Source organism: Triturus cristatus, chromosome 7 (assembly GCF_964204655.1).
Source record: "Triturus cristatus chromosome 7, aTriCri1.1, whole genome shotgun sequence".
In the NCBI taxonomy this organism is placed as follows: domain Eukaryota; kingdom Metazoa; phylum Chordata; class Amphibia; order Caudata; family Salamandridae; genus Triturus; species Triturus cristatus.
In genome coordinates this window covers 1,174,784,197-1,174,804,314 of record NC_140590.1, presented here as the reverse complement: position 1 = coordinate 1,174,804,314, position 20,118 = coordinate 1,174,784,197, and the positions used below count along the sequence as shown (strand labels likewise).

Here is a 20,118-nt window from a genome sequence, read left to right as displayed (position 1 = left end):
TGTGAGTCCAAGTGCTTGGGCTAGTTGGTTGTTGTGGGACTACAAAAGCTATTGCACTTCTGGAAAGTTTGGCAATAGAACGGTCAACATCACACAGCTGCAATACACCAGGTGCTCCATTAGCGATTGTAGCCAAACTTATATTGTTCGCAAGCTGCTAGTGAGGGCAAGCAATAGGCAACAAAGTTGCAGGGCCCACCAGCACAAGTAAGAAGGTGGGGAGAGAGACTCCTATGGCCAGGAGAAGAAAAAGAATTGCTGAGGCCGCCTGGGGAGCATGCTTATTCAAAACCAAGCTCCGCACGCATAGTCGGAAACAGACCGCCTCCTGGAAACTGATGTTGATCAGCGCAAGGTCACACCCAGCTCAGCCAATGACACCCTTCACAAGAGATGCAGCCCCTGGTCAGGGGCATAATGATGGTCCCTGCAGCCCTTGCAGCACTTGGGGTCCCCAACCCATCAGGGACCCCTGTTCCTCTCAAAGGCAATAAATATCTGTGAGATATGGGAAACTCAGGGGCCCCACCTCACATTCTGCAGGGGGGCATCATTTTACATTATGCCACTGCCCCTGGTCCCTGCTCTCCTACTTTGGATTAGTTTTGGACAGAGATGCTGCCCTAGTTTGTTGGGAGTGTCGGAGAATGGGTTAGCTTCTTATATGCCTTCATGAAGTCTGCACAATAGGGTGAGTGCAATATTGCTATGCAGCGGGGTAGCATGGTCCCGTCTATCAGGAGTGAGATTTTAACGATAACCCGTCCCCAATTTGCAAGCTGTTTTTTTTTAAGTTTTAGTCATACTTTGATTAGATGACAGTGCACACAACAGGAACGGGAGGTGCACAGATTTGTAATGAGAAGGACAAAAGTAACTACCAGATGCTGAGCTAGTCATTTATAAATGCTGTTTTAGCAGTGCCTAGCATGAGAGCGAGCTGAATACATCAGAAGCAAGAGAGCAGAGAAGGCTCCCCTTTCTGCTGTCTTGCTCCATGTATTATATGGGCACAACATGGAAAGCAAAATGGCAGTCAAAAAATGTTACGAAAATGTAAAGCAATTTTTCTGACTTTTCCTCATGCCACCCTAATGCACCAAAAGGTGCAGCATCTATAATAAATTAATGGACATTAATATATTGATTAAATCATTCAGCTTTATCTCATGGGATTTTTCAATGTCCAAATCGAGGTTAGTTCCATCATTGTCTTCTGGAATTGCCAGTGGAAAAGAAGGAGCATAGGCATTATTAGTATTGAAACGATGAATAGCGCACAGGCAAACACGTATGCATATGTAAATGAAAACCAAGATAAAGAAACCAGCCAACGCTATTTGAAGAGTCTTCATTCCCCATCCTCTAAAGCTACTTTTCAGACAAGACCAGATACCATCGACCATAACTTGAGGTTCCCTATCTGCGCACTCCCCAGAGCCCGAGAAACATGAACTTCTGTTATTATGTCTTGGCGTGTTCACATCGAAGGATCTTACACCCCCCTGGAAACAGCACTGGACAACTTCAGAGTGTTAATCAATCAATCAATCAATCAGTCATTTGTAGAGCGCACTACATACCCACGAGGGTCTCAAGGCGCTGGGGGGGGGGGGATATTGATCGAACAGCCAGGTCTTGAGTGTTCTCCTGAAGGTCAGAAGGTCTTGGGTCTGTCGTAGGCTCAGTGGGAGGGTGTTCCATGTTTTGGCGGCGAGGTGGGAGAAGGAACTCCCGCCGGTGGTAGTTCTTCGGATGCGCGGGACGGTGGTTAGTGAGAGGTCGGCGGAGCTGAGCTGGCGGTTGGGGATGTAGAAGGAGAGACGTCTGTTGAGGTAGGCAGGGCCGGTCTTGTGGAGTGCCTTGTGTGCGTGGATGAGGAGCTTGAAGGATATCCTCTTGTTGACGGGGAGTCAGTGCAGGTTTCTCAGGTGGGGGGTGATGTGGCTTTGGCATGGTATGTCGAGGATCAGTCGTGCAGAAGCGTTTTGGATGCATTGTAGTCGTTTGATGAGCTTGGTCGGGGCTCCTGCGTAGAGGGCGTTTCCGTATTCGAGTCTGCTGCTGACGAGGGTCTGGGTGACTGTCTTTCTTGTATGTGTTGGGATCCATTTGTAGATCTTGCGGAGCATGCGGAGGGTGTTGAAGCAGGAGGAGGAGACAGCGTTCACTTGCTTGGTAATTGAGAGAGTTGAGCCGAGGATGATTCCCAGGTTGCGTGCGTGGTCTGTGGGTGTCGGGGCTGTCCCCAGTGCCGTCGGCCACCAGGAGTCGTCCCAGGCTGAAGGGTTGGAGCCGAGGAGGAGGACCTCCGTCTTGTCCGAGTTCAGCTTCAGGGGCTGATCTTCATCCAGTCGGCGATGGCCCTCATTCCTTCGTGGAGATTGGCTTTGGCGGTGATGGGGTCCTTGGTGAGGGAGAGGATCAGTTGGGTGTCGTCGGCGTAGGAGATTATGTTGAGGTCGTGCTGTCGGGCGACGTGTGCAAGCGGGCTCATGTAGATGTTGAACAGTGTCGGGCTGAGGGAGGATCCCTGGGGTACGCCGCAGATGATCTCGGAGGCTTTGGATCGGAATGGGGGGAGGCGGACGCTCTGGGTTCTGCCTGAGAGGAAGGATGTGGTCCATTCCAAAGCCTTGTCTCGGATCCCTGCGGCGTGGAGGCGTGCGCGTAGTGTGCGGTGTCAGACGGTGTTGAAGGCGGCGGAGAGTTCTAGGAGGATGAGTGCTGCGGTCTCACCGTTGTCCAGCAGGGTCCTGATGTCGTCGTGGCGGCGATGAGGGCGGTCTCGGTGCTGTGGTTGCTGCAGAACCCTAACTGGAAAGGATCCAGGGTTCTGTTTTCTTCGAGGTATCGGGTTAGCTGTCTGTTGACGATCTTCTCGATGACCTTGGCCAGGAACGGGAGCAGAGAGATGGGCCGGAAGTTCTTGAGTGTCGGCTTTGTGGCCCAAAAAAGAATTCTTGCATCCTTTGCTGTGTGTTTGCCCAGCCTTGTTAACACAGAGACGAAGGCTCCCATGCCCTACTCTAAGAACCAGTGGTTAATTTGTGAAAAGATAACTGCTGGGGCTCTCGTCAGGAGGCAGCTTGCACCAGCCCATTTCTCCTGCAAGCACCGCCTAAAACAGAACCAACTACTAACCATGAAGATGGGGAGAGGATGAGGCGTAATGGCCAGAGCTGCTTACTTTGGAGCTAGGGAACCAGGTTCGAGACTCAGTGTTGGCTCAACATCCTGTGATTCTGGCCAAATCACTTAATCTCCCCGTGCCTACCATAAATGGATGTGTCCTTAACTCGTGCTCCTGAAAAGCACCGATGTTAATGATTAAGCGCTGGTGCTGAGGACCGGAAACCTGCGGCTCAAATTAAGCACTGCTAAGAGCTCTGCAAATCAGGTCATGTTGACCAGCTGTCATTACCTTACTGGGGAGCTTCTGTGCAACTGGCAGGTAAAACAGTAAGATTTCTGAACTTAGCTGCTAAGGAGCTGGTGAAAGCCAGTATCTGACTTTTAACCTGTGTCTTCATTTGAGATTAGAACATTGGTTCCTCCCAGAGATTTTAGGCACACAGCACATTTGTATTCTGCGGTCCGGACCGTATTTTATACTTTTTAAGTGATTAACATGACTAGGCCGGGTATTGTAATATACATTGATATCTCACGCCCCTCAACTTCCGTAGACCATCTAGTCAAGGTAAACAGTATTTTATTTAGTATACTATATAGTAAAATAGATGTACTTTATGGAAAACGTTTTGCACAACACGTATGCACTTTATCACAACTAAAAAAAAGTAGGCCTCAGCCATTGTTTACCACATAGGGTGTAACATTTTAATTGATAGTATGAAATTATTATTTTGTGAAGTTTTAACTGTTCAAAGTTAAGTGTGATATTGTGGACTGACTTACTGTATTTCTAAACCATAATGTTTCAGTGGCTACATTGTGATATCATGATAATATTTTGGTATGCTTTTATGCACATGTAATGGTTTTAGTTAACTCTGCATGAATAAAGCTACTTATTCCTAAACCAAACCTCCTCTGCACTTCACAACAGCAGTAGTTAGCAAACCTGGTAGGAACTCTTCCACTGGAGCTGCAGGTGGACTGTTGTTGATGAACCAAGACACGGAGCCACTCACCCGGCTGGAGGTCATGACTAGCTTCAGTCGGGCATTCCAGCATGTCAGCACGAGCCTAGTAATGGAAACTGTGGAGACAGGTAATAAGTTGACTGCAATATTTCAGGACTGCATCATCATTCGGAGACAATTCAGCCCATGGCTACCTCGGAGGAGATTTGCTTGGTCTTGTTAGAAGGCATGGCCCATATCAACCAAAGGGCCAGGTGTAGTGCACCAGGCCGGAATCTTGGCACAGATCTAGCCAATTCTTTCTTGAGGCCACTGTTGTAACAACATGTCACATCTTGTTCCGGGAGCCAATGTTGCAGACATGGGCTCCAGGGCCCCAGCTGTGGGGGCTGGGTTCATTCGCCTCTACTGTCCTGGGTTCCATCTTATTCTTGCTTTGCATATTGGGCCACGTACAACCTCTTCAGTACGTGATTTTCAGATGATGAGCAGTTACGGCCTACTCGAGAGGTTAGTGTAGGGGGGACAACAGGCTCAGAGCTCAACATGCACCCAGCAGTGCAGTAAGATGGCTGTAGGGCTCAGTCCTTCACTTGGCAAAAAGAAGAGTACTTTATTCCAGTCTGGTCTTACATACTAACGCAAAAGTATCACATACCCTATGTGCAAGGCAAATGTAGCTAGAAAGGCTCAGACTCTGTCCCTCTTCTGTCCCCCTAGTATACTAAGGGCTGTCACGTGTGGAAAGCAGTCCGGGTGCAGTGCTTGCCTTCTTTCTTTGGTTATTAGTCTCTTTAGGGCTGTATTAGAGTTCAGTCTCCCATCCGCTGTTTGGGCTGCATGAGGCCTTGCTGCAACCTTGCATGTTCAGGCTGTGTTGGCTGGAGGCTTGCAGGCTGTGGTTGAGTCATGCCACTGCCTCACTTAGGTTGTGCAGGAGCAGGCCGCATGGCCGTGCCATGGAGTCAGTGCCTGTCTTTGGATGGCAGCCATCTTCAGAACTTGATGGCATGTAAATGTAGGTGTACTTGTAAAGCGCACTGTGACTCCATGGAGTATCCTGGCGCTGAAGACCGCTGGGGAACCCGTCCTGGTTTTCCCTGTGAGATGGTCCCTTTCTGGGTATCTCCAAGGTGAAACCAGACATCCCCGGCGTCTGTGGGGGGCCGTTGTAGAGATGAGGCAAGCTTAATGCCCAGAGTTGCCGAGTGTGTTCCTGGTTAGAGTAGGTACCGAGGCGAGAATTATCGAGTCCGTTTTTGACCCTGGTCCATGACCCTGCCACGTTGGGAATTGAACCCTGGTCCCTGGCCGATTCTCTGCTTACGGGTCTGTCGCCTCTAACCAGTGAGCCACACCTCTCCACTCCACTCCATCAGCAGCAGGTGGGCCCTGCAGTGGGCACCTCCCTCTAGACTGATGAATGTTGGTGGTAGTTGCTGGGCCTCGCAGGGCTGAGGCAGTGGAGCAGTCCTCCTTCCAGGCACAGGTCCCATGATGGCATCTTATTGGCTTCATGACGCTTTTGGCAGCAACAGCTGGATCCATTCAGAAGAGATAAGAGATGCATAGCACAGGCCTGGAAATCCCCTAGACAACTTGGGTTCAGGCAATGGGTTGGATGAGTCACATACTAGGCAGACTTGGGGAGGTAGGTCCTCTGCCCAGAACAGCTCAAAGGAATGGTTGTGGGGACACAGTACTTGTCTGGAAGGAGATATTGCTGCAATTTAAACAATGTGACAAATTATATTAAACCATCCATTTCGAGGCGTGGATCACGAGGCCCGGTCACTGTCACCCCTGGCAATGAGGAGTTTACTGGCACATTAACCAACATTTCTGCATCTGGGTGTCCTCTACCCTCCCCCACCTCAAATAACCCTCCAGGGGCTCCCTTTGTGCCCCAACGTCACATTGCACTGCCAGCAATAAATGCATGCTTGAAGTAAGTACTTGACCCCATCTACACAATGACAATTAAGCGCTATAGGTTAAGAATGTGTTAGATGTCGGAGATTCATGATGAGAATACAGCGACGTGAAGTCGTGATGTGAATTTTCAGTAGCAAGAAGACAATGTGCCAAGGCTCTTTGCTTCAGTGGCGACGCTTCTGTGAAAAGAGTGGCTGTCGCCAAATGCTGGCTGTACTGTTTATGCTCACTTAAAACCAATAGAACTAGATGGATAAAGAATTCAAATATATTAAACCCACTACCCTCTTCCTTCCTTGCCCTAGAGTAGCTGACCAAAACATCAGACTATATGGCACCAGTTATCAAATGTTACCTTTGATGTGATTCAAACTTAGTTTGTTGTGATCCAAATTGTGTTGCATTCAAGCCAAATGTAGACCCATTGCAGGGTTATCTGTCCTGACCAAAATAATGGAACCGGTGGCATTGAAGCATCTCTAGCATCATCCTGATTGCCGCCACCGAGTGGAGGTCCAGCAATCTGCCTGTCCGCTCGAGTGGAGGTCCAGCAATCTGTCTGTCCGCTCGAGTGGAGGTTCAGCAATCTGCCTGTCCGCTCGAGTGGAGGTCCAGCAATCTGCCTGTCCGCTCGAGTGGAGGTCCAGCAATCTGCCTGTCCGTTCGAGTAGAGGTCCAGCAATCTGCCTGTCCGCTCCTGTGGACATAATTGAAGACTTAAGGTGGCAGTGAGGGGACAGTGCGTCTGTTAGTTCTTATTGACTTCTCAGCTTCTTTTGTGTGGTGGATAACAGGCTGTGACCCTTCCATCTTAGGCCAGCTGAAAGTATCTACAGGTGTTTGGAAAACTGATTCGGTTCCCTATTGAAGGGTAGAAACAAGCTGTAAAAATGGGAGGTTTCACATCCATCTGACATTACCTGCAGAGGGGAACATGGCGGCTGACTAGGTCACGCCGCAAGCTCGTCTACCCCGGCACCTCTGAATGCCTTTGAATGCCTTGATTTTCGGAGCCTTGCTCTAATTTAATGCCGCCTGGTCCCCCGAAGTAATACTCCTGGGAAATCAATTACCTGCGGTGGAGCGGGCGTCCTTCTGGCGCCGTTTCCTGGGGGGCCGCGTTTCTCGCTGTGCGGCTCGTGGCTCGCTGCTGTGTGCTGACTGGGGCTTAGCAAGTGTGTGCGCGGCCCTGCAGCCGGCTTCCTACTGCCGGAATTCCCGCGCTTCGTGGGGGCGGATTTCGGCTTGCGCCTTCTCGCTTTCTCGCTTCGCCTCCTGTGGCCTCCGGTGGCTTTGCTTTCCTCTGGTAGTCTGGCAGTCAGCTTTGGTGCAGTTCAGGAGGGCGCCTGACGGCTCTCTGGCGTGTGGTCTGATCCGTGGCCAGGGCTGAGTTCTGTTGTCTCCGGCTGTCTTCGGCTGCTGTTTTGCCGCTCTCCCATTGAGGGAGGTAGTGTCAAGTCCCGGTCATTGGAGTTCATCGGCAGGAAACCTGGAGCAAGAGCGGTGGGGGCTGTGTGGAAGTCCTGTGGTCGCCTGTGGTGGGGGAGACTCTTGCAGGCTGCTGCCGGAATTCGCTCTGACAGGCGCGCAGCTGCCAGGATCTCTCTGCGTGGAATACCAGGTACGATCTCACGTAAGAAGTTGTAGCTTTACTGGTGTTATTTCAAATCCAGGTGTTAGTAGTAGAAGTTCCTGTTTTCTCGCTCCTTTTCATAAAGAAGACTTTAAAAAACAGCACTTCTCAGAGCAGAGAGACTTGATACAAACTTTTTTGCCCCTTGATATCTTGGTTAAGAGTGCAAGGGGGTGCTACCACTTATCTCGACATATGTCCCCCGGGCGAGCCAAACGATCAAAAAAACTAAATAAGGGGGATAATAATGTGAGCGTCTCTTCAAACTCTCCAGCTAAGAGAGGAAAAAAAGTTAAAACAGGTGTTCTGTCTACAATACCCTCTGTAATACCTTCTGTAATACCCTCTCAAGCACCTACTACTGACTCTGCCAGCGTATACGCGACCACAGATAAAGGGCCTTCATTGCAGCGTCATTTGCCTATTCCATCTATCCCACAGAAAGGTCGGGAGGGTCAGCCTTCCCAAGTGGTTATAGAGGAAGGGCCAAATAATCAGGAATATCCTAATAGATATACCCTTCGTAATAAAATCTACAGCCAGTCGGTCATCCTAGAGGATTCCCGTCTTACCCCCACCGGCCATCCTTTAGTAGGGTCTTCGAGTATTAGCCTCCCTCCTAAAACTCCTACTAAAATATCTGGCAAGAGTCTAAAAAGAGACCAGCATTCTATCCCTTCGCGGCCCTTGCATCAGCTAAAAGATCTCTCAAACCTTAAAATTAAACCACCTTTAAGATCCTTTTTCAAGGTACAGGAAAAGACGTTTTTTTTTTTGAAAAACCTTTATTACAATTTCAGAGAAATACAAGTATGGGCCTACAACCAATAGGCCGGCCGCTAAAATGCAGTGTGACCCTAGGTACAGCTGGAACATTCACGTCGATGAAGCCAGAAAAGGGGGTCACTGGAGAGTAAATCCTTGCCGTCGGCCGCAGTTGTAGTCCATGAACAAACAAAGGTTTCATATTTTTAAGAAACAAATCACAACAAACACACAAGGCAAGGAATTTTAAAGCAGTAGCATGTGCCCATCGTGTCGAGGGAGTAAACCAACCCGGGTAAACAGAGGGGGAGGGGGGCAAGGCCGAAGAAAGCAAACTCGCATGTCGCAGGAGCGTACAGGAATGCGCGGGCTAGGGCGACAGCGCGGCATCTATCTCACGCGTCTGAGGCGGGGCACATATATCCCCGCGATAGGAGTTCCAAGGACCCCACACCTTACTCCACTTGCCAGGCTTGCCTCTCGCCACGTACACCGTTTTCTCTCTGAACATACACCAGTCCATGTGTTCTTTCCACTCGCTGACCGTGGGCGGCCTCTGGGAGCCCCACAATTGTGCAATGTCACGCTTCGCTACCATATAGCCCAGAGTCACCCACTGCGTCTGCGTCGCATTGTAATCAGTAGGCTCCCAGACATTCAACAGACATCGCCGTGCCTCCGGCAACAAGGCCACATGCGTGACTTCTTCTAACACCGCATGCACTCTGCACCAAAACCGAGTCACCTCCGGACATTCCCACAGGATATGGAGGAAACTCCCCAGTAGCCCACAGCCTCGCTTACACAACCCATCCACCGAATATCCCATACGCATCAAACCAGGCCCCGTGACGTACACTCTGTGGAGTATTTTAAGCTGGACGAACCGCAATCGGGCCGGGATAGCCACCTCTTTCGGGGAGGCCACCGCTGACACCCAATCCTCGTCGTCCAGCTCCAAACCGTCGGCAATCCAAGTCTCCCGCAATGAGGCCAGCAAACCCACCCGATCATTAATAAGCTTCTTGTAAATCAGCGAAATGGTGCTATCCGGCACATGGCCGTCCAAGACCCTGTCCTCCAACGGGGAATTCTCCGGAATAGCTGCCGCGTCCGGAAACACGGAGCACAGGGCATGATGAACCTGAGCATACCGATAGTATTCCCTATCATTCAACTGATATTCAGTTTTCAGCATGTCGAACGTCTTGAATTTCCCTTTCGTCCAGAGATCCCCTACCGTGCTGATACCAATCGTATCCCACTTCTCAAAGCCTTTCGTAGTATACAGATAGCCCAAGCGCTGAGATGTATACAATGGTGTAGCCCGAGTCAAGCGATCCCTCCACCCCATCGCCGCATTTGCTGCATGCCACACCTGTACCGCGACCCGCGTCGGGCCCGTCAACCGCGCATCGAGGGACCCCGAGTATAATGCTCGATTATAGTCACCGCCCGGCAATAGCAATTTGTCCATCTCAAAAGCCGGATTCAAAGCGGGGCCATACATCCCGTGATTGACGGCAGCCAACTGGGAGGCCCAGTAGTATCGCTTAATGTCCGGGAGGGCGACCCCCCCATCGTACCATGGCAGGGTTAGTTTGGCAAGAGCAATCCGCGGCCGCCCATCCCAAAACAATCGACGCTGGAGACACTCCACCTCCCGAAAATAACGGGCCGGCACCAGGTCCATGGTGTTCTGTAGGGCGTACAAAAAGCGTGGCAGCGACATCATTTTGAACAGCGCTGCCCGGCCAAGTGGCGAGAGCGGCAGCCGCCGCCAACCCGCCACATCCGCCCTTAGGCGCTGGAGGGGGGGGAGAAGATTCCGTTCGTAGCAGGCCACTGGGTCCAGTGTTTTAAAAATACCCAAATAAGTGAATCCCGACGTCGCAATCTGGATAGGGCATCCCCGCGGAAGGGGGGGGGGGCCTCCCCGGAAAGAACGTACACACAGGACTTAGCCCAGTTGATGACCAATCCGGAGTTGCGACCAAAGGAGCTCAAAACGTCCACCAACACAATGAGCGATTTGCACGGCGATGCAAGATACAAAAGTATATCGTCCGCGTATAGGGAGACCCGGTCCTCGTATTCCGGCGTCCATCTAAGACCACGCATCGAGGGTTCCCATCGCAACCACTCCGCAAGGGGCTCCAAACAAAGCGCAAATAGGAGAGGCGACAGCGGACAACCCTGTCGGGTGCCCCTGCCCAAGACAAAGGGAGCCGATACCCGTCCGTTGACCACTACCTGTGCCAGCGGATTGTCATAGAGCAATTTCACCCAACCGATGAACCCCGGGCCAAAACCAAACTTCGCCAATGCTGCCCAGATGTATGGCCATTCCAGGGTATCAAACGCCATGGTAGCGTCCAATGACACCAAGATGGCCGGTTCACGAAGGAATGGCGCGCGAGCAAGGACGCCATGCAACCGCCGCAGGTTCAAAACGGTATTGCGATGGGGTATAAAGCTGGATTGATCCTGATGAACCAGGTCGCCCACAACCCGGATCAGACGATTGGCCAGTACCTTGGCGAGGATTTTAGGTTCCGCGTTTAACAAGGAGATGGGCCTGTAAGAAGCACATCGATCCCGGGGCTTCCCCTCCTTATGGATAACAACAATGGTAGCGAGACGTTGGTCAGAGGGGAGGGAGCCTGCCGCCCTAGCCTCAAGGAACATGTCCCTGAGATAAGGCGCAATAACATCTGGGCGCAACTTGTATAATTCAATGGGGAGTCCGTTAGGACCCATGGCCTTGCCCGATGCAATCGAGCGGATGGCCAAAGCAATCTCATCTGGCGACAGGGCCGCATCCATCATTACTTTATCCTCATCGGACAAGGAGGGCAGAGCTACGTCTCGAAGCAGCAGTCGAGAGTCTTCCTCCGAGCGTTCCGAGACCGGAGAGTAGACCCCGTGAAAATACTCCGCAAAGCAATCAACTATATCACCGGGGTCCGTCACACGCACACCATCCACCCTCTCAACCTCCGGCACCACTCGACTCGCTCTCTCCTTCTTATCCAACCAAGCAATCAATTTCCCGGCCTTATCACCCATATCATACAAACGTCCCTGTTGCTCCCTGCTCATACTCCTAGCAGAGTCAGTAACCAGCGCCTTGTAGTCGGCCTGCTTGAGCTCCAAGATATGCAATCTGTCATCCGTTACACCTTGCTCCAACTCACTCTCCAACTCAGTAATCTCATTTTCTAGCCGAACAACCTCCTGCGCAGCGCATTTTTTGGTGGAGGAAATGAGAGATAGGGCCTGTCCCCTGAGCACCGTTTTAAAGGCCTCCCAAAGGGAGATGGCGGAAGACACCGACCCCACGTTGTCCTTAAAGTAATGTTCCAGAGACTTGACCAAGTCTGCACGAATCGTGGGGTTTCGTAGGTACCAGGGGTTGATCGGCGCCACCCTCCCCTCCGCCCCCAGGGCGATATCTAGGTGCAACAAAAGGGGGGAGTGATCTGATATACCGCGTGCCAAGTGTCTCACCTCCCCGATCATCCCAGCTTGGGCCGCAGGAACTAGCATATAGTCAAGCCTCGAAAGACTACCATGGGCCCCAGAATGGAAGGTATATTGCGCCTGCCCAGGGTGTTTCAACCGCCAGCAATCTATCAGTCCCAGGGCATCCAGAAAACCCCCCAGCCAACTCTGGGCCCGAGGGAGGTCCCTAGGGGGGTATCGATCCTCAACTCCAGAAACAACAGCGTTAAAATCCCCCCCCAGGACCACCACCCCCCCCGGGAGCCCAAGCAGCAGACGTCCCAAATCAGCGTAGGTGGCCGTCTGCAGGCCCGGCGGGACAGAGACCGTGACCAGCGTAATCAACCTACCCTCCCACCCCCCCACCAGCGCAGCGTAGTGCCCTCTGTCGTCGTGGATCACCTCATCCACCACTAACGGGAGAGAGGTCCTGACCAAAATGCCCACTCCCCTCGAGCCAGAGGTGAATCCAGAATGGGCCAGAAGGCGATACCCTCGTCTGTTCATGGCATGGAAAGAGTTCCCTATGAGGTGTGTTTCCTGCAGGAACACAATGTCTGGCGAGATACGTTTCAGAAACTGCAGGACTACCCCCCGCTTTATCCTGTCCCCCAGCCCATTCACATTCCAGGAAAGAAGCTTCAGCCCCCTACACCCCATCCCTCCCAGCACAGAACATCCCCCTCCCGGGTGGCACAATCATAGTAGAACAGCATGAAATATTATCCCGCCTTGTGAAACAAACAAACAATCCCCAACCCCGTCCCATCAACCCCAACAAAACTCCCCCCTCCCTGCACCCCTGCGTGAGCCCAAACAGCCCCCCCAACCTGCAGTGTGCCTGTCGCCCCATTATAAAATTCACTACAAGAAGGAGGAAAGGGCCCCAGCAAGCCCCCCGCAACCTCCAAACACCACGGGGCAAAGTGTCAACTGGAGTCCGGTGCAGCCACAGGCGCAAAACGTTACCAAAGCAGTCCAGCGGCAGAATCACAGTTCCATTCCTACTCCGGCGAACCTTCTCCGCTCTCCGTCATCCGCCCCTCCGGCTCCCGACTCTTGGGCAGGGCATCCAGCCACTCTCCCACCGCCTCCGGCCGGTCGAAGAAGTGTGAGCGACCATCTAGCTCGACTCGCAGCCTAGCCGGGAAGAGCATCGCATACTTGAAGTCCATGTCTCTCAAGCGCCGTTTGATGGCCGAGAAACCCATCCGTTGCTTTTGAACCGCTTGCGTAAAGTCTGGGTAAAAGCTAACATTAGAGTTCTCAAATCGTAATGGCCCCGCCACCCTCGACGCCTGCAGGATAGCGTCTCTATCCCGAAAATTAAAAAGTCGGGCAATGATCGGCCGCGGGGGGGCACCCACCTTAGGCGCACCCCCTGGAACCCTGTGGGCCCGTTCCACGGCGAAGAATTTGCTCAGCCCTTTGGGTGCTAGATGAGTCACCACTAGATCCTCCACAAAGAGGTCCACAGCAGACTCCTCCGATCGTTCGGGCACGCCGATAATGCGGACGTTGTTCCGCCTGGCCCTGCCTTCAGAGTCCTCGAGGCGACGCTCGGTCAGGTCGCTTGCGAGCTGCAACCTCCGCACCGTCGTCTGCAAAGCGGCCACATCCACCGTTAGGCTCGACGCCGCTTGGGCCAACGAGTCGACCCGGTCGTTGGTTTTCGACAGGTCTGCTCTGACCAAGGTGACATCGATCAGCACCGAGTCCAACTTGTTGGCCAGAGTTTCCAGTTGCTGGTTCACGGTCACCTTCATCTCCTCGATGGCCCCCATGACATCCAGCAGAGTCAATTCGGGTGATGCGCCCGAGGCCTCCTTGGGCGGCTCAGGCGATTTACGTGATCCACTAGGGGATCCCTTCGGCTGAGCATAGCGGTCCATATTGTTGGCCTGAGAATAGGCTCCCCTCCGGGTGGATTTGGGTTTTAGCTTGTCGCCATCCACTCTTGTCGTCATCGTTGGCGATCAGCAAGGTCAGCACCCTCCAGCACCCGGAGGAAGGCCCGGGGATCCGGGCCGCTAGCTGGTGTCCAGGCTTGGCACTCCGCACTCGGTGCAGCTCTCCCGATGTCTCCTCAACAGTTTCGGTCGGTCAACTCGAAACCGAAAGTGAAAGTACGAGTTCCAGGGCAGGCCCAGCCTGGCATGCCGCTGTTGTTCACTTTGTAGCCGGGCACCTCACCAACCCGAGTCCGGGACCAAAGCCGGAGAAGGCCGCAAACTTCAGGTCGCCAAAAAACCAGGTTCCCGGAGTCCAATTTCGATTTGGAAAACGAGTGGCACCTTAGCGTAAGATCATAGACAAAAGCCCGTCGAAAAAATCAGGATTATGACAGGATAGACGTGGGAGGTTGCGGAGGCCCCCGGGAGCCACAAGCCTACGTGGCCATCTTGGTTGCGCGCTAGGCTCCTCCTCCGGAAAAGACGTTTTTAACACCATTGCAGCCATTAGAGGAGTCCGACCCTACTTCAAGTAGGGGTAGCGGGGAAGCAGCCCCAATTAAGCTATCTGGGGCGGCCGAGGACAACATGGGTACAAGATACATTTTTGCAGCTCCTGCGGGGGCGGATCTCGTTAATATTACAACAGAAAACAGGTTTGAGGCATTGAGTGGGAGCAGCCAAGATCTCATATCTGCTTTAGAAAATCCCAATACGGCTCCAACCCCTCCAGTACTGCCAGTTTTACCAACTACCTCTGACCAGTCTGATCTGGTGCAACTGCTAAACTCCCTATCTTCAGAAATTCGGAGCAAGTTCGCCATTTCGGAGGAGAATCAGGCTAAGATTCAAGATTCATGCGAGTCATTAGAAGTTAAAATGTCGGCTATCACTGAAAGAATATGTGTAATGGAGGCTTCAATTGATGTTCTAAATAAGCAAGTGGAGATGAACTGTTCTGAAGTCCAATCTTTAAAAAGGGGAGAAAAAGATATGCTGGAAAAATTGGAAACTTTGGAGAATAATGCCAGGCGCAACAATATTAAAATCATGAATATTCCGGAGGGTTCAGAAGGGGGGGATATTAAAACCTATGTTATAAGCCTTTTAAAAGGGTTTATCCCAGTCCTAGAGGTTAAAGATTTGGAAGCTGACATCCAGAGAATCCACAGAGACCCTTTCTCCAAGAACCCAAATAGAAAAAACCCCAGGCGAATTCTGGTGAATTTTAAAACATATGCTCTAAAAGAACTGGATCTTTCGAAAGCTCTAAAAGCTGGGTCTTTCACAAAAGGGGATTGGGCCTTTCGGATAAGATCAGATCTCTCCAGAATCACACAAGACAGGCAGTGGGAACTGGGGAAATTTATACCAACATTAAGATCACTTGGCGCTACAGGACAGCTGAGGTACCCTGCTCTACTTAGAGTAATGTGGGGAAACAAAATGCACAATTTTAGAGACCCCAAGGAGGTAGAGATCTTTGTCGATCAAATCAAGGCTCAAGGCTAAGGTTATGTAGAAAAAAAGCAGAGCAAGTATAGGTTGCCGGGTGGGTTATGAGCTCATAGGGGTTATCTTATAACAAACCCCATGTGGTATAGGAGGGTTCCCAGGGGAGGGGGGGTTGGTGATATATGGGCAGTTCACAAATTTAATCATGCACTGGGTGGGGAGAAAAATAGGGGAAAAAAAGAAAAAGTCCTCATTTACACAGTTCTCTAAAAGAAATTGCTAAGCAGTTGGGAAAGGTTCTCTTGCAATGTGCATTTTGTTCGAGTAAAAGTGAGGATGGCTGGGTTGGCACAAATAGGTGAAATTAGAGTTTGTACCTGGAACATTAATGGTTTAAGGGTCCCAAGTAGGAGAAGGAGAATATTCCAGAACTTAAGGCAAGTTGAATTTGATGTCATGATTCTACAAGAGACCCATCTTTTATCGGACGAATGGGAGCTGCTTAAGGCTAAACAAGGTTGGATAGAGGGGTCACTTCACACCACACAGCCCTTTTGTACTAAGGGGGTGGCTATTATTTGGAAAAAATCTGCAAATGTGGTTCTAGGGTCCTATAAGGTAGACAATAAGGGGCGTTGGATTATAACGGAATTACAAATACTTAATAACTGGGTGACCTTGGTGGGTTACTATGGGCCGAATATCGATGAGGAGTCCTCGCTTAGAGTTATCTACAATCACCTACTTGATTCAACCTATCCTTTTATTATGGGTGGAGACTTTAATGTTCTCTTAAACCCATCTTTGGATAAATCTAAAGGGGGTAATTTACTAAATTCGAAAATGGGCTCATTAATTAAAACACTGATGGCGGATTTAAATTTAATAGATATTTGGAGAATAAAAAATAAGTCCATAAGTGGCCCCTCCAATTTTACCTTCCATAATAAAAAATATATTACTCTAGAATTGATTTTTTTTTGTTAGATCATAGATTGGTAGAATCAGTTGAGGCAATCTCTCATATACCTGAACATTTATCCGACCACTCTTCTGTTCAGTTGGTTCTAAAATTCTCTCACCAATCAGAAGTTAAAAGATGGATGTTGGATAGGTCCATTCTCAAAGATGAGTCAGTGGTTGCTCAGTTAAAAATCGACACCCTATTCTTCTTTGAGGCAAATGATAATTCTGCCCCGGTAGAGATAATATGGGACGCCTATAAGGTTTTCATTAGAGGTAGAATTATCGGCATCTCAGCCTCTCTCAATAAGGCAAATAAAGATAAATTAAAGTTACTGGAAGCCGAGATTCATAGAGCCTTGCTCTCACAATCAACTAACAGGATGAGTGTAGATCAGAGGGGAGAAAGTTCTGAGCTGTTGGCTAAGAGCCAGGATCTGGCAGACTATTTAGATAGTATTGTTAAGAGAAGATGGGATGCTAGTAAATTGGCTAATTATGAGTATGGAGAAGGCAGTGGGAAAGTTTTGGCCTGGAAATCCCGAGTCAACTTAACAAGAAATCTTATTAAAGAGATCGTCAACATTGAATCAGGGGAGTTATCTTCTGATAGGGTCATGATGGAAAAAGCGTTTGAAAGCTTTTTTAAGGATCTATATACTGAAGATCTAGTTTTCACGGACTGCCAAATTAATAATTATTTAAAAAATATCTCTTTACCGTCTCTAGCTGAAGAGCAGGCTCAACAGCTTAATAGGAAGATCGTACTTTCTGACATCAGGGCTGTAATTAAAAATCTAAAGAGAGGGAGTGCTGCAGGTTTAGATGCAATCCCTAATGAGTTTTATATCTCCTTAAACAAGACTCTTGCCCCGATTATGGAGGTACTTTTCGACAGTATTTTTACAAATAACTCCCCAATTCCCAGTTCCTGGAATGAGGCAGCTATCACTTTGATATTGAAACCCAACAAAGATAAAAAAAATGTGAGTCTTATAGACCCATTTCCCTGCTTACCTGCGAATATAAAATCTTTGTGCAAATTTTAGCAGGAAGATTAAATAACATAATAAGTAACCTAATTCATCCTGATCAAAAGGGGTTCATTAGAGGGCGCCATTGGCGTGATTTAACCCATGAGCTAATTGGTGCCATCGATATTGCCTCTACTAATAACATGCCACTGACGATTTTTGCATTTGACGCAGCCAAAGCTTTTGACCGGGTTAACTGGTCTTGTTTACATCAGCTGGTCCATGCGTTTGGTTTAGGAGAAAACATTGCGAGAACTCTTAGGAAGTTCTACAACTCTCCAAAGCCCAGGATTATAGTGAATGGGAACCTAACTAACTCTGTTCTTTTAGAGCGTGGTTCTAGGCAGGGTTGTCCTCTTTCCCCTCTTCTTTTTGATTTGTATATAGAACCTCTTGCACAATTTATTAGGTCTAGTAAGCTTTTTACTCCGTTTGAATTCAGGGGGTGGTCAAAAAAATTGGCCCTGTATGCAGATGACCTGATGATTTTTACAAAGGAGTCACCCATAAGCTTGCCAAGGTTGGAGAAAATGCTGTTTGAATTTGGGGAGATATCGGGTTATCAAGTGAATCCCCAAAAAAACGAGATTATGTCATGGAATTGGCAATTTAGTTCTCCCTTGGTACACCAGCGAATAAGATACTTGGGTGTCCAAATAACCCAGAATATTAGCGAGTTGGCTCAGGCTAATTTAGAGTTTAAACGGAAGGAGATTAGGGCCGTATTGAAATCCTGGCGTAACCTCCCATTAACCATCCTTGGTCGATCTAACTTGGTTAAAATGTCAGTTCTGCCAAAAATGACATTTATCTTCGATGCAATCCCCCTCTTATTCAGTCCAGCTGCTTTAAAACACTTGCAGTCTGATATTAACAGTTTTCTTTGGGGTGATAAAGGGATTAGGATTGCATGGAAGAAACTGAGATGTGGAAAACAAGAGGGGGGTATAGCCAGCCCTGATTTTGGGTTTTATAGTTGGGCGTTTCTTTTTAAGAACATTAGATCTCTTCTTCTTGATTCTTCCAGATTTACGCCTTATCTTTTAGCCATGTCTAATAGCGTTTCGCAAGGGAGGGACGGTCTTCTCTTTAAATTTGGACACCCGAAATACTTTAAAAAGATTAAATTGAAGGTGCTACGGTCGGCCTGTGAACTCTGGTTCCAGATGAGGAAATTGCTTAAAATTCCTTATTACTGCTCTAGTGCCCCCATTTGGAATTCTCCAAGGACCCCAGAATGCTTAATTGATAGTTTATCAGCGCCTCTACGGGATTATGGCTTTCAGAAATGGGGCCAATTGCTGTGTAACAACTAACTTCTGTCATGGAATGAGCTTATGTTCCTAACAAATCAAAGCTTATCCAGATTTAAGTTTTATCAACTCTCCTCCTGGTTCATAAAGCAAGGTAACATCGGCTGTACATATGATGAATCAGAGAGCAGGTTTTTGGTCCCGTGCAATCAAAAAAAGGAAGTGGCGAAATGGTATTGGATTTTGATTGAAGGAGATCAACCATTGTCACCTATGGAGGAGCCCTGGAGAAGAGACTTGCCCGGCAGTGACATCTCGACTTTATGGCAAGTATCTTTATGCACTTTGTGGAAGGTTGTAAAGGCTGCGTCATTTAGAAGGAATCATCTGTTTACACTCCACAGAGCTTACTGGACCCCGAAGAGGTTATCTAAGCTGGGATGTGGAGAAAAGGCCTGCCTGAAATGTAGTCTGAGAAGCGCAGATGAAGTGCACATGTTTATGCAGTGTCCGCAGATTCAGGGCTTTTGGAGCCAAGTAGCTGGGATCATTTCACATATAATGGGCCAAGAGATACAGGTAAGCCTGACATTAATTATTTTTGGGATCTTACCTGAAGACAGTATTAATACCAAACTGTCAAATTTTCATGTATCATTAATGTTTGTTCTTATCCTCTTGGCAAGGAGAGAAATCTGTTTAAATTGGATCTCTCCTAATTCTCCAAAGGTTTTAGATTGGGTGTCATCGGTTAAAAGAACTTATAAATTGGATATGGAATGTAAGGCAAAGAAAAGAACTAGATTTTGGGTGATTTGGGATAACTGGGTTAAGAATACTAACTTGAGCCTTGCAATTGCTTAGTATATCATAAAAGTCCAATGATTATGAAACAAGTGAGTCTTGAGGAAAATGGTCCATGGGCAACTTTGGTTGTTATACCATCTTCAGAAATTCCCAAGTATAATGCGGTTGGTTTCCCTAGATACCCACGAGGTGGAAAGAGTATTGTTGGGTCTCGTCTCTTCCCTGTGGGGTTGAAGAGGGTGCCATGATACCGCTATCGATCACTCACTCTATTTTCGTTAATGAGGACAATAAAAAAAAAAAGACATTACCTGCAGAGTTCTCCAGGGCTCCTTGTTGTCCCCGTGTATTTTTAACTCTAGTAGGCAAACCCTTTAGAATGTAGGTGCCTTCAACATGCATGTGCCCATGACACACAACTCTTTGTTATTATCCTCTGAATAATGCTCACAGGAAGGCTTTTGAATCCAAGATGTTAAATGTTTCAAAATCGGAGCTTAGTATCTTAAGGACACCGGCCAAAGTGAGGAACATGGGTTCCGCTCTGACCTTTTTCATGCTGTTTGATTGTAATCCTGCTCCAATGTTCAAGCCCCAAAATGTTGGGGTGTGTGTCGATAACTTTTTTACGATGGACCTGCAAGTACCTCTGGTCACTAAACACATTCTTCAGCTTTCCCTTTAAAGAGCCATTATAAACGCTATCCA

The 20,118-nt window shown here is 49.0% G+C and overlaps 1 protein-coding gene across 1 annotated transcript in view; it reads left to right on the top strand.

Annotated features, from left to right (window-relative positions):
- The first annotated feature begins 6,969 nt into the window (after positions 1 to 6,969).
- Positions 6,970 to 20,118, top strand: part of LOC146811367 (adenosine receptor A2b-like) — a 99,164-nt gene continuing 86,015 nt past the window's right edge. The window contains exons 1-2 of the mRNA XM_085618481.1: positions 6,970 to 7,665; positions 19,008 to 19,182. The gene's annotated coding sequence lies outside the window, so the exon portion shown is untranslated. The remainder of the gene's footprint in view (positions 7,666 to 19,007; positions 19,183 to 20,118) is intronic.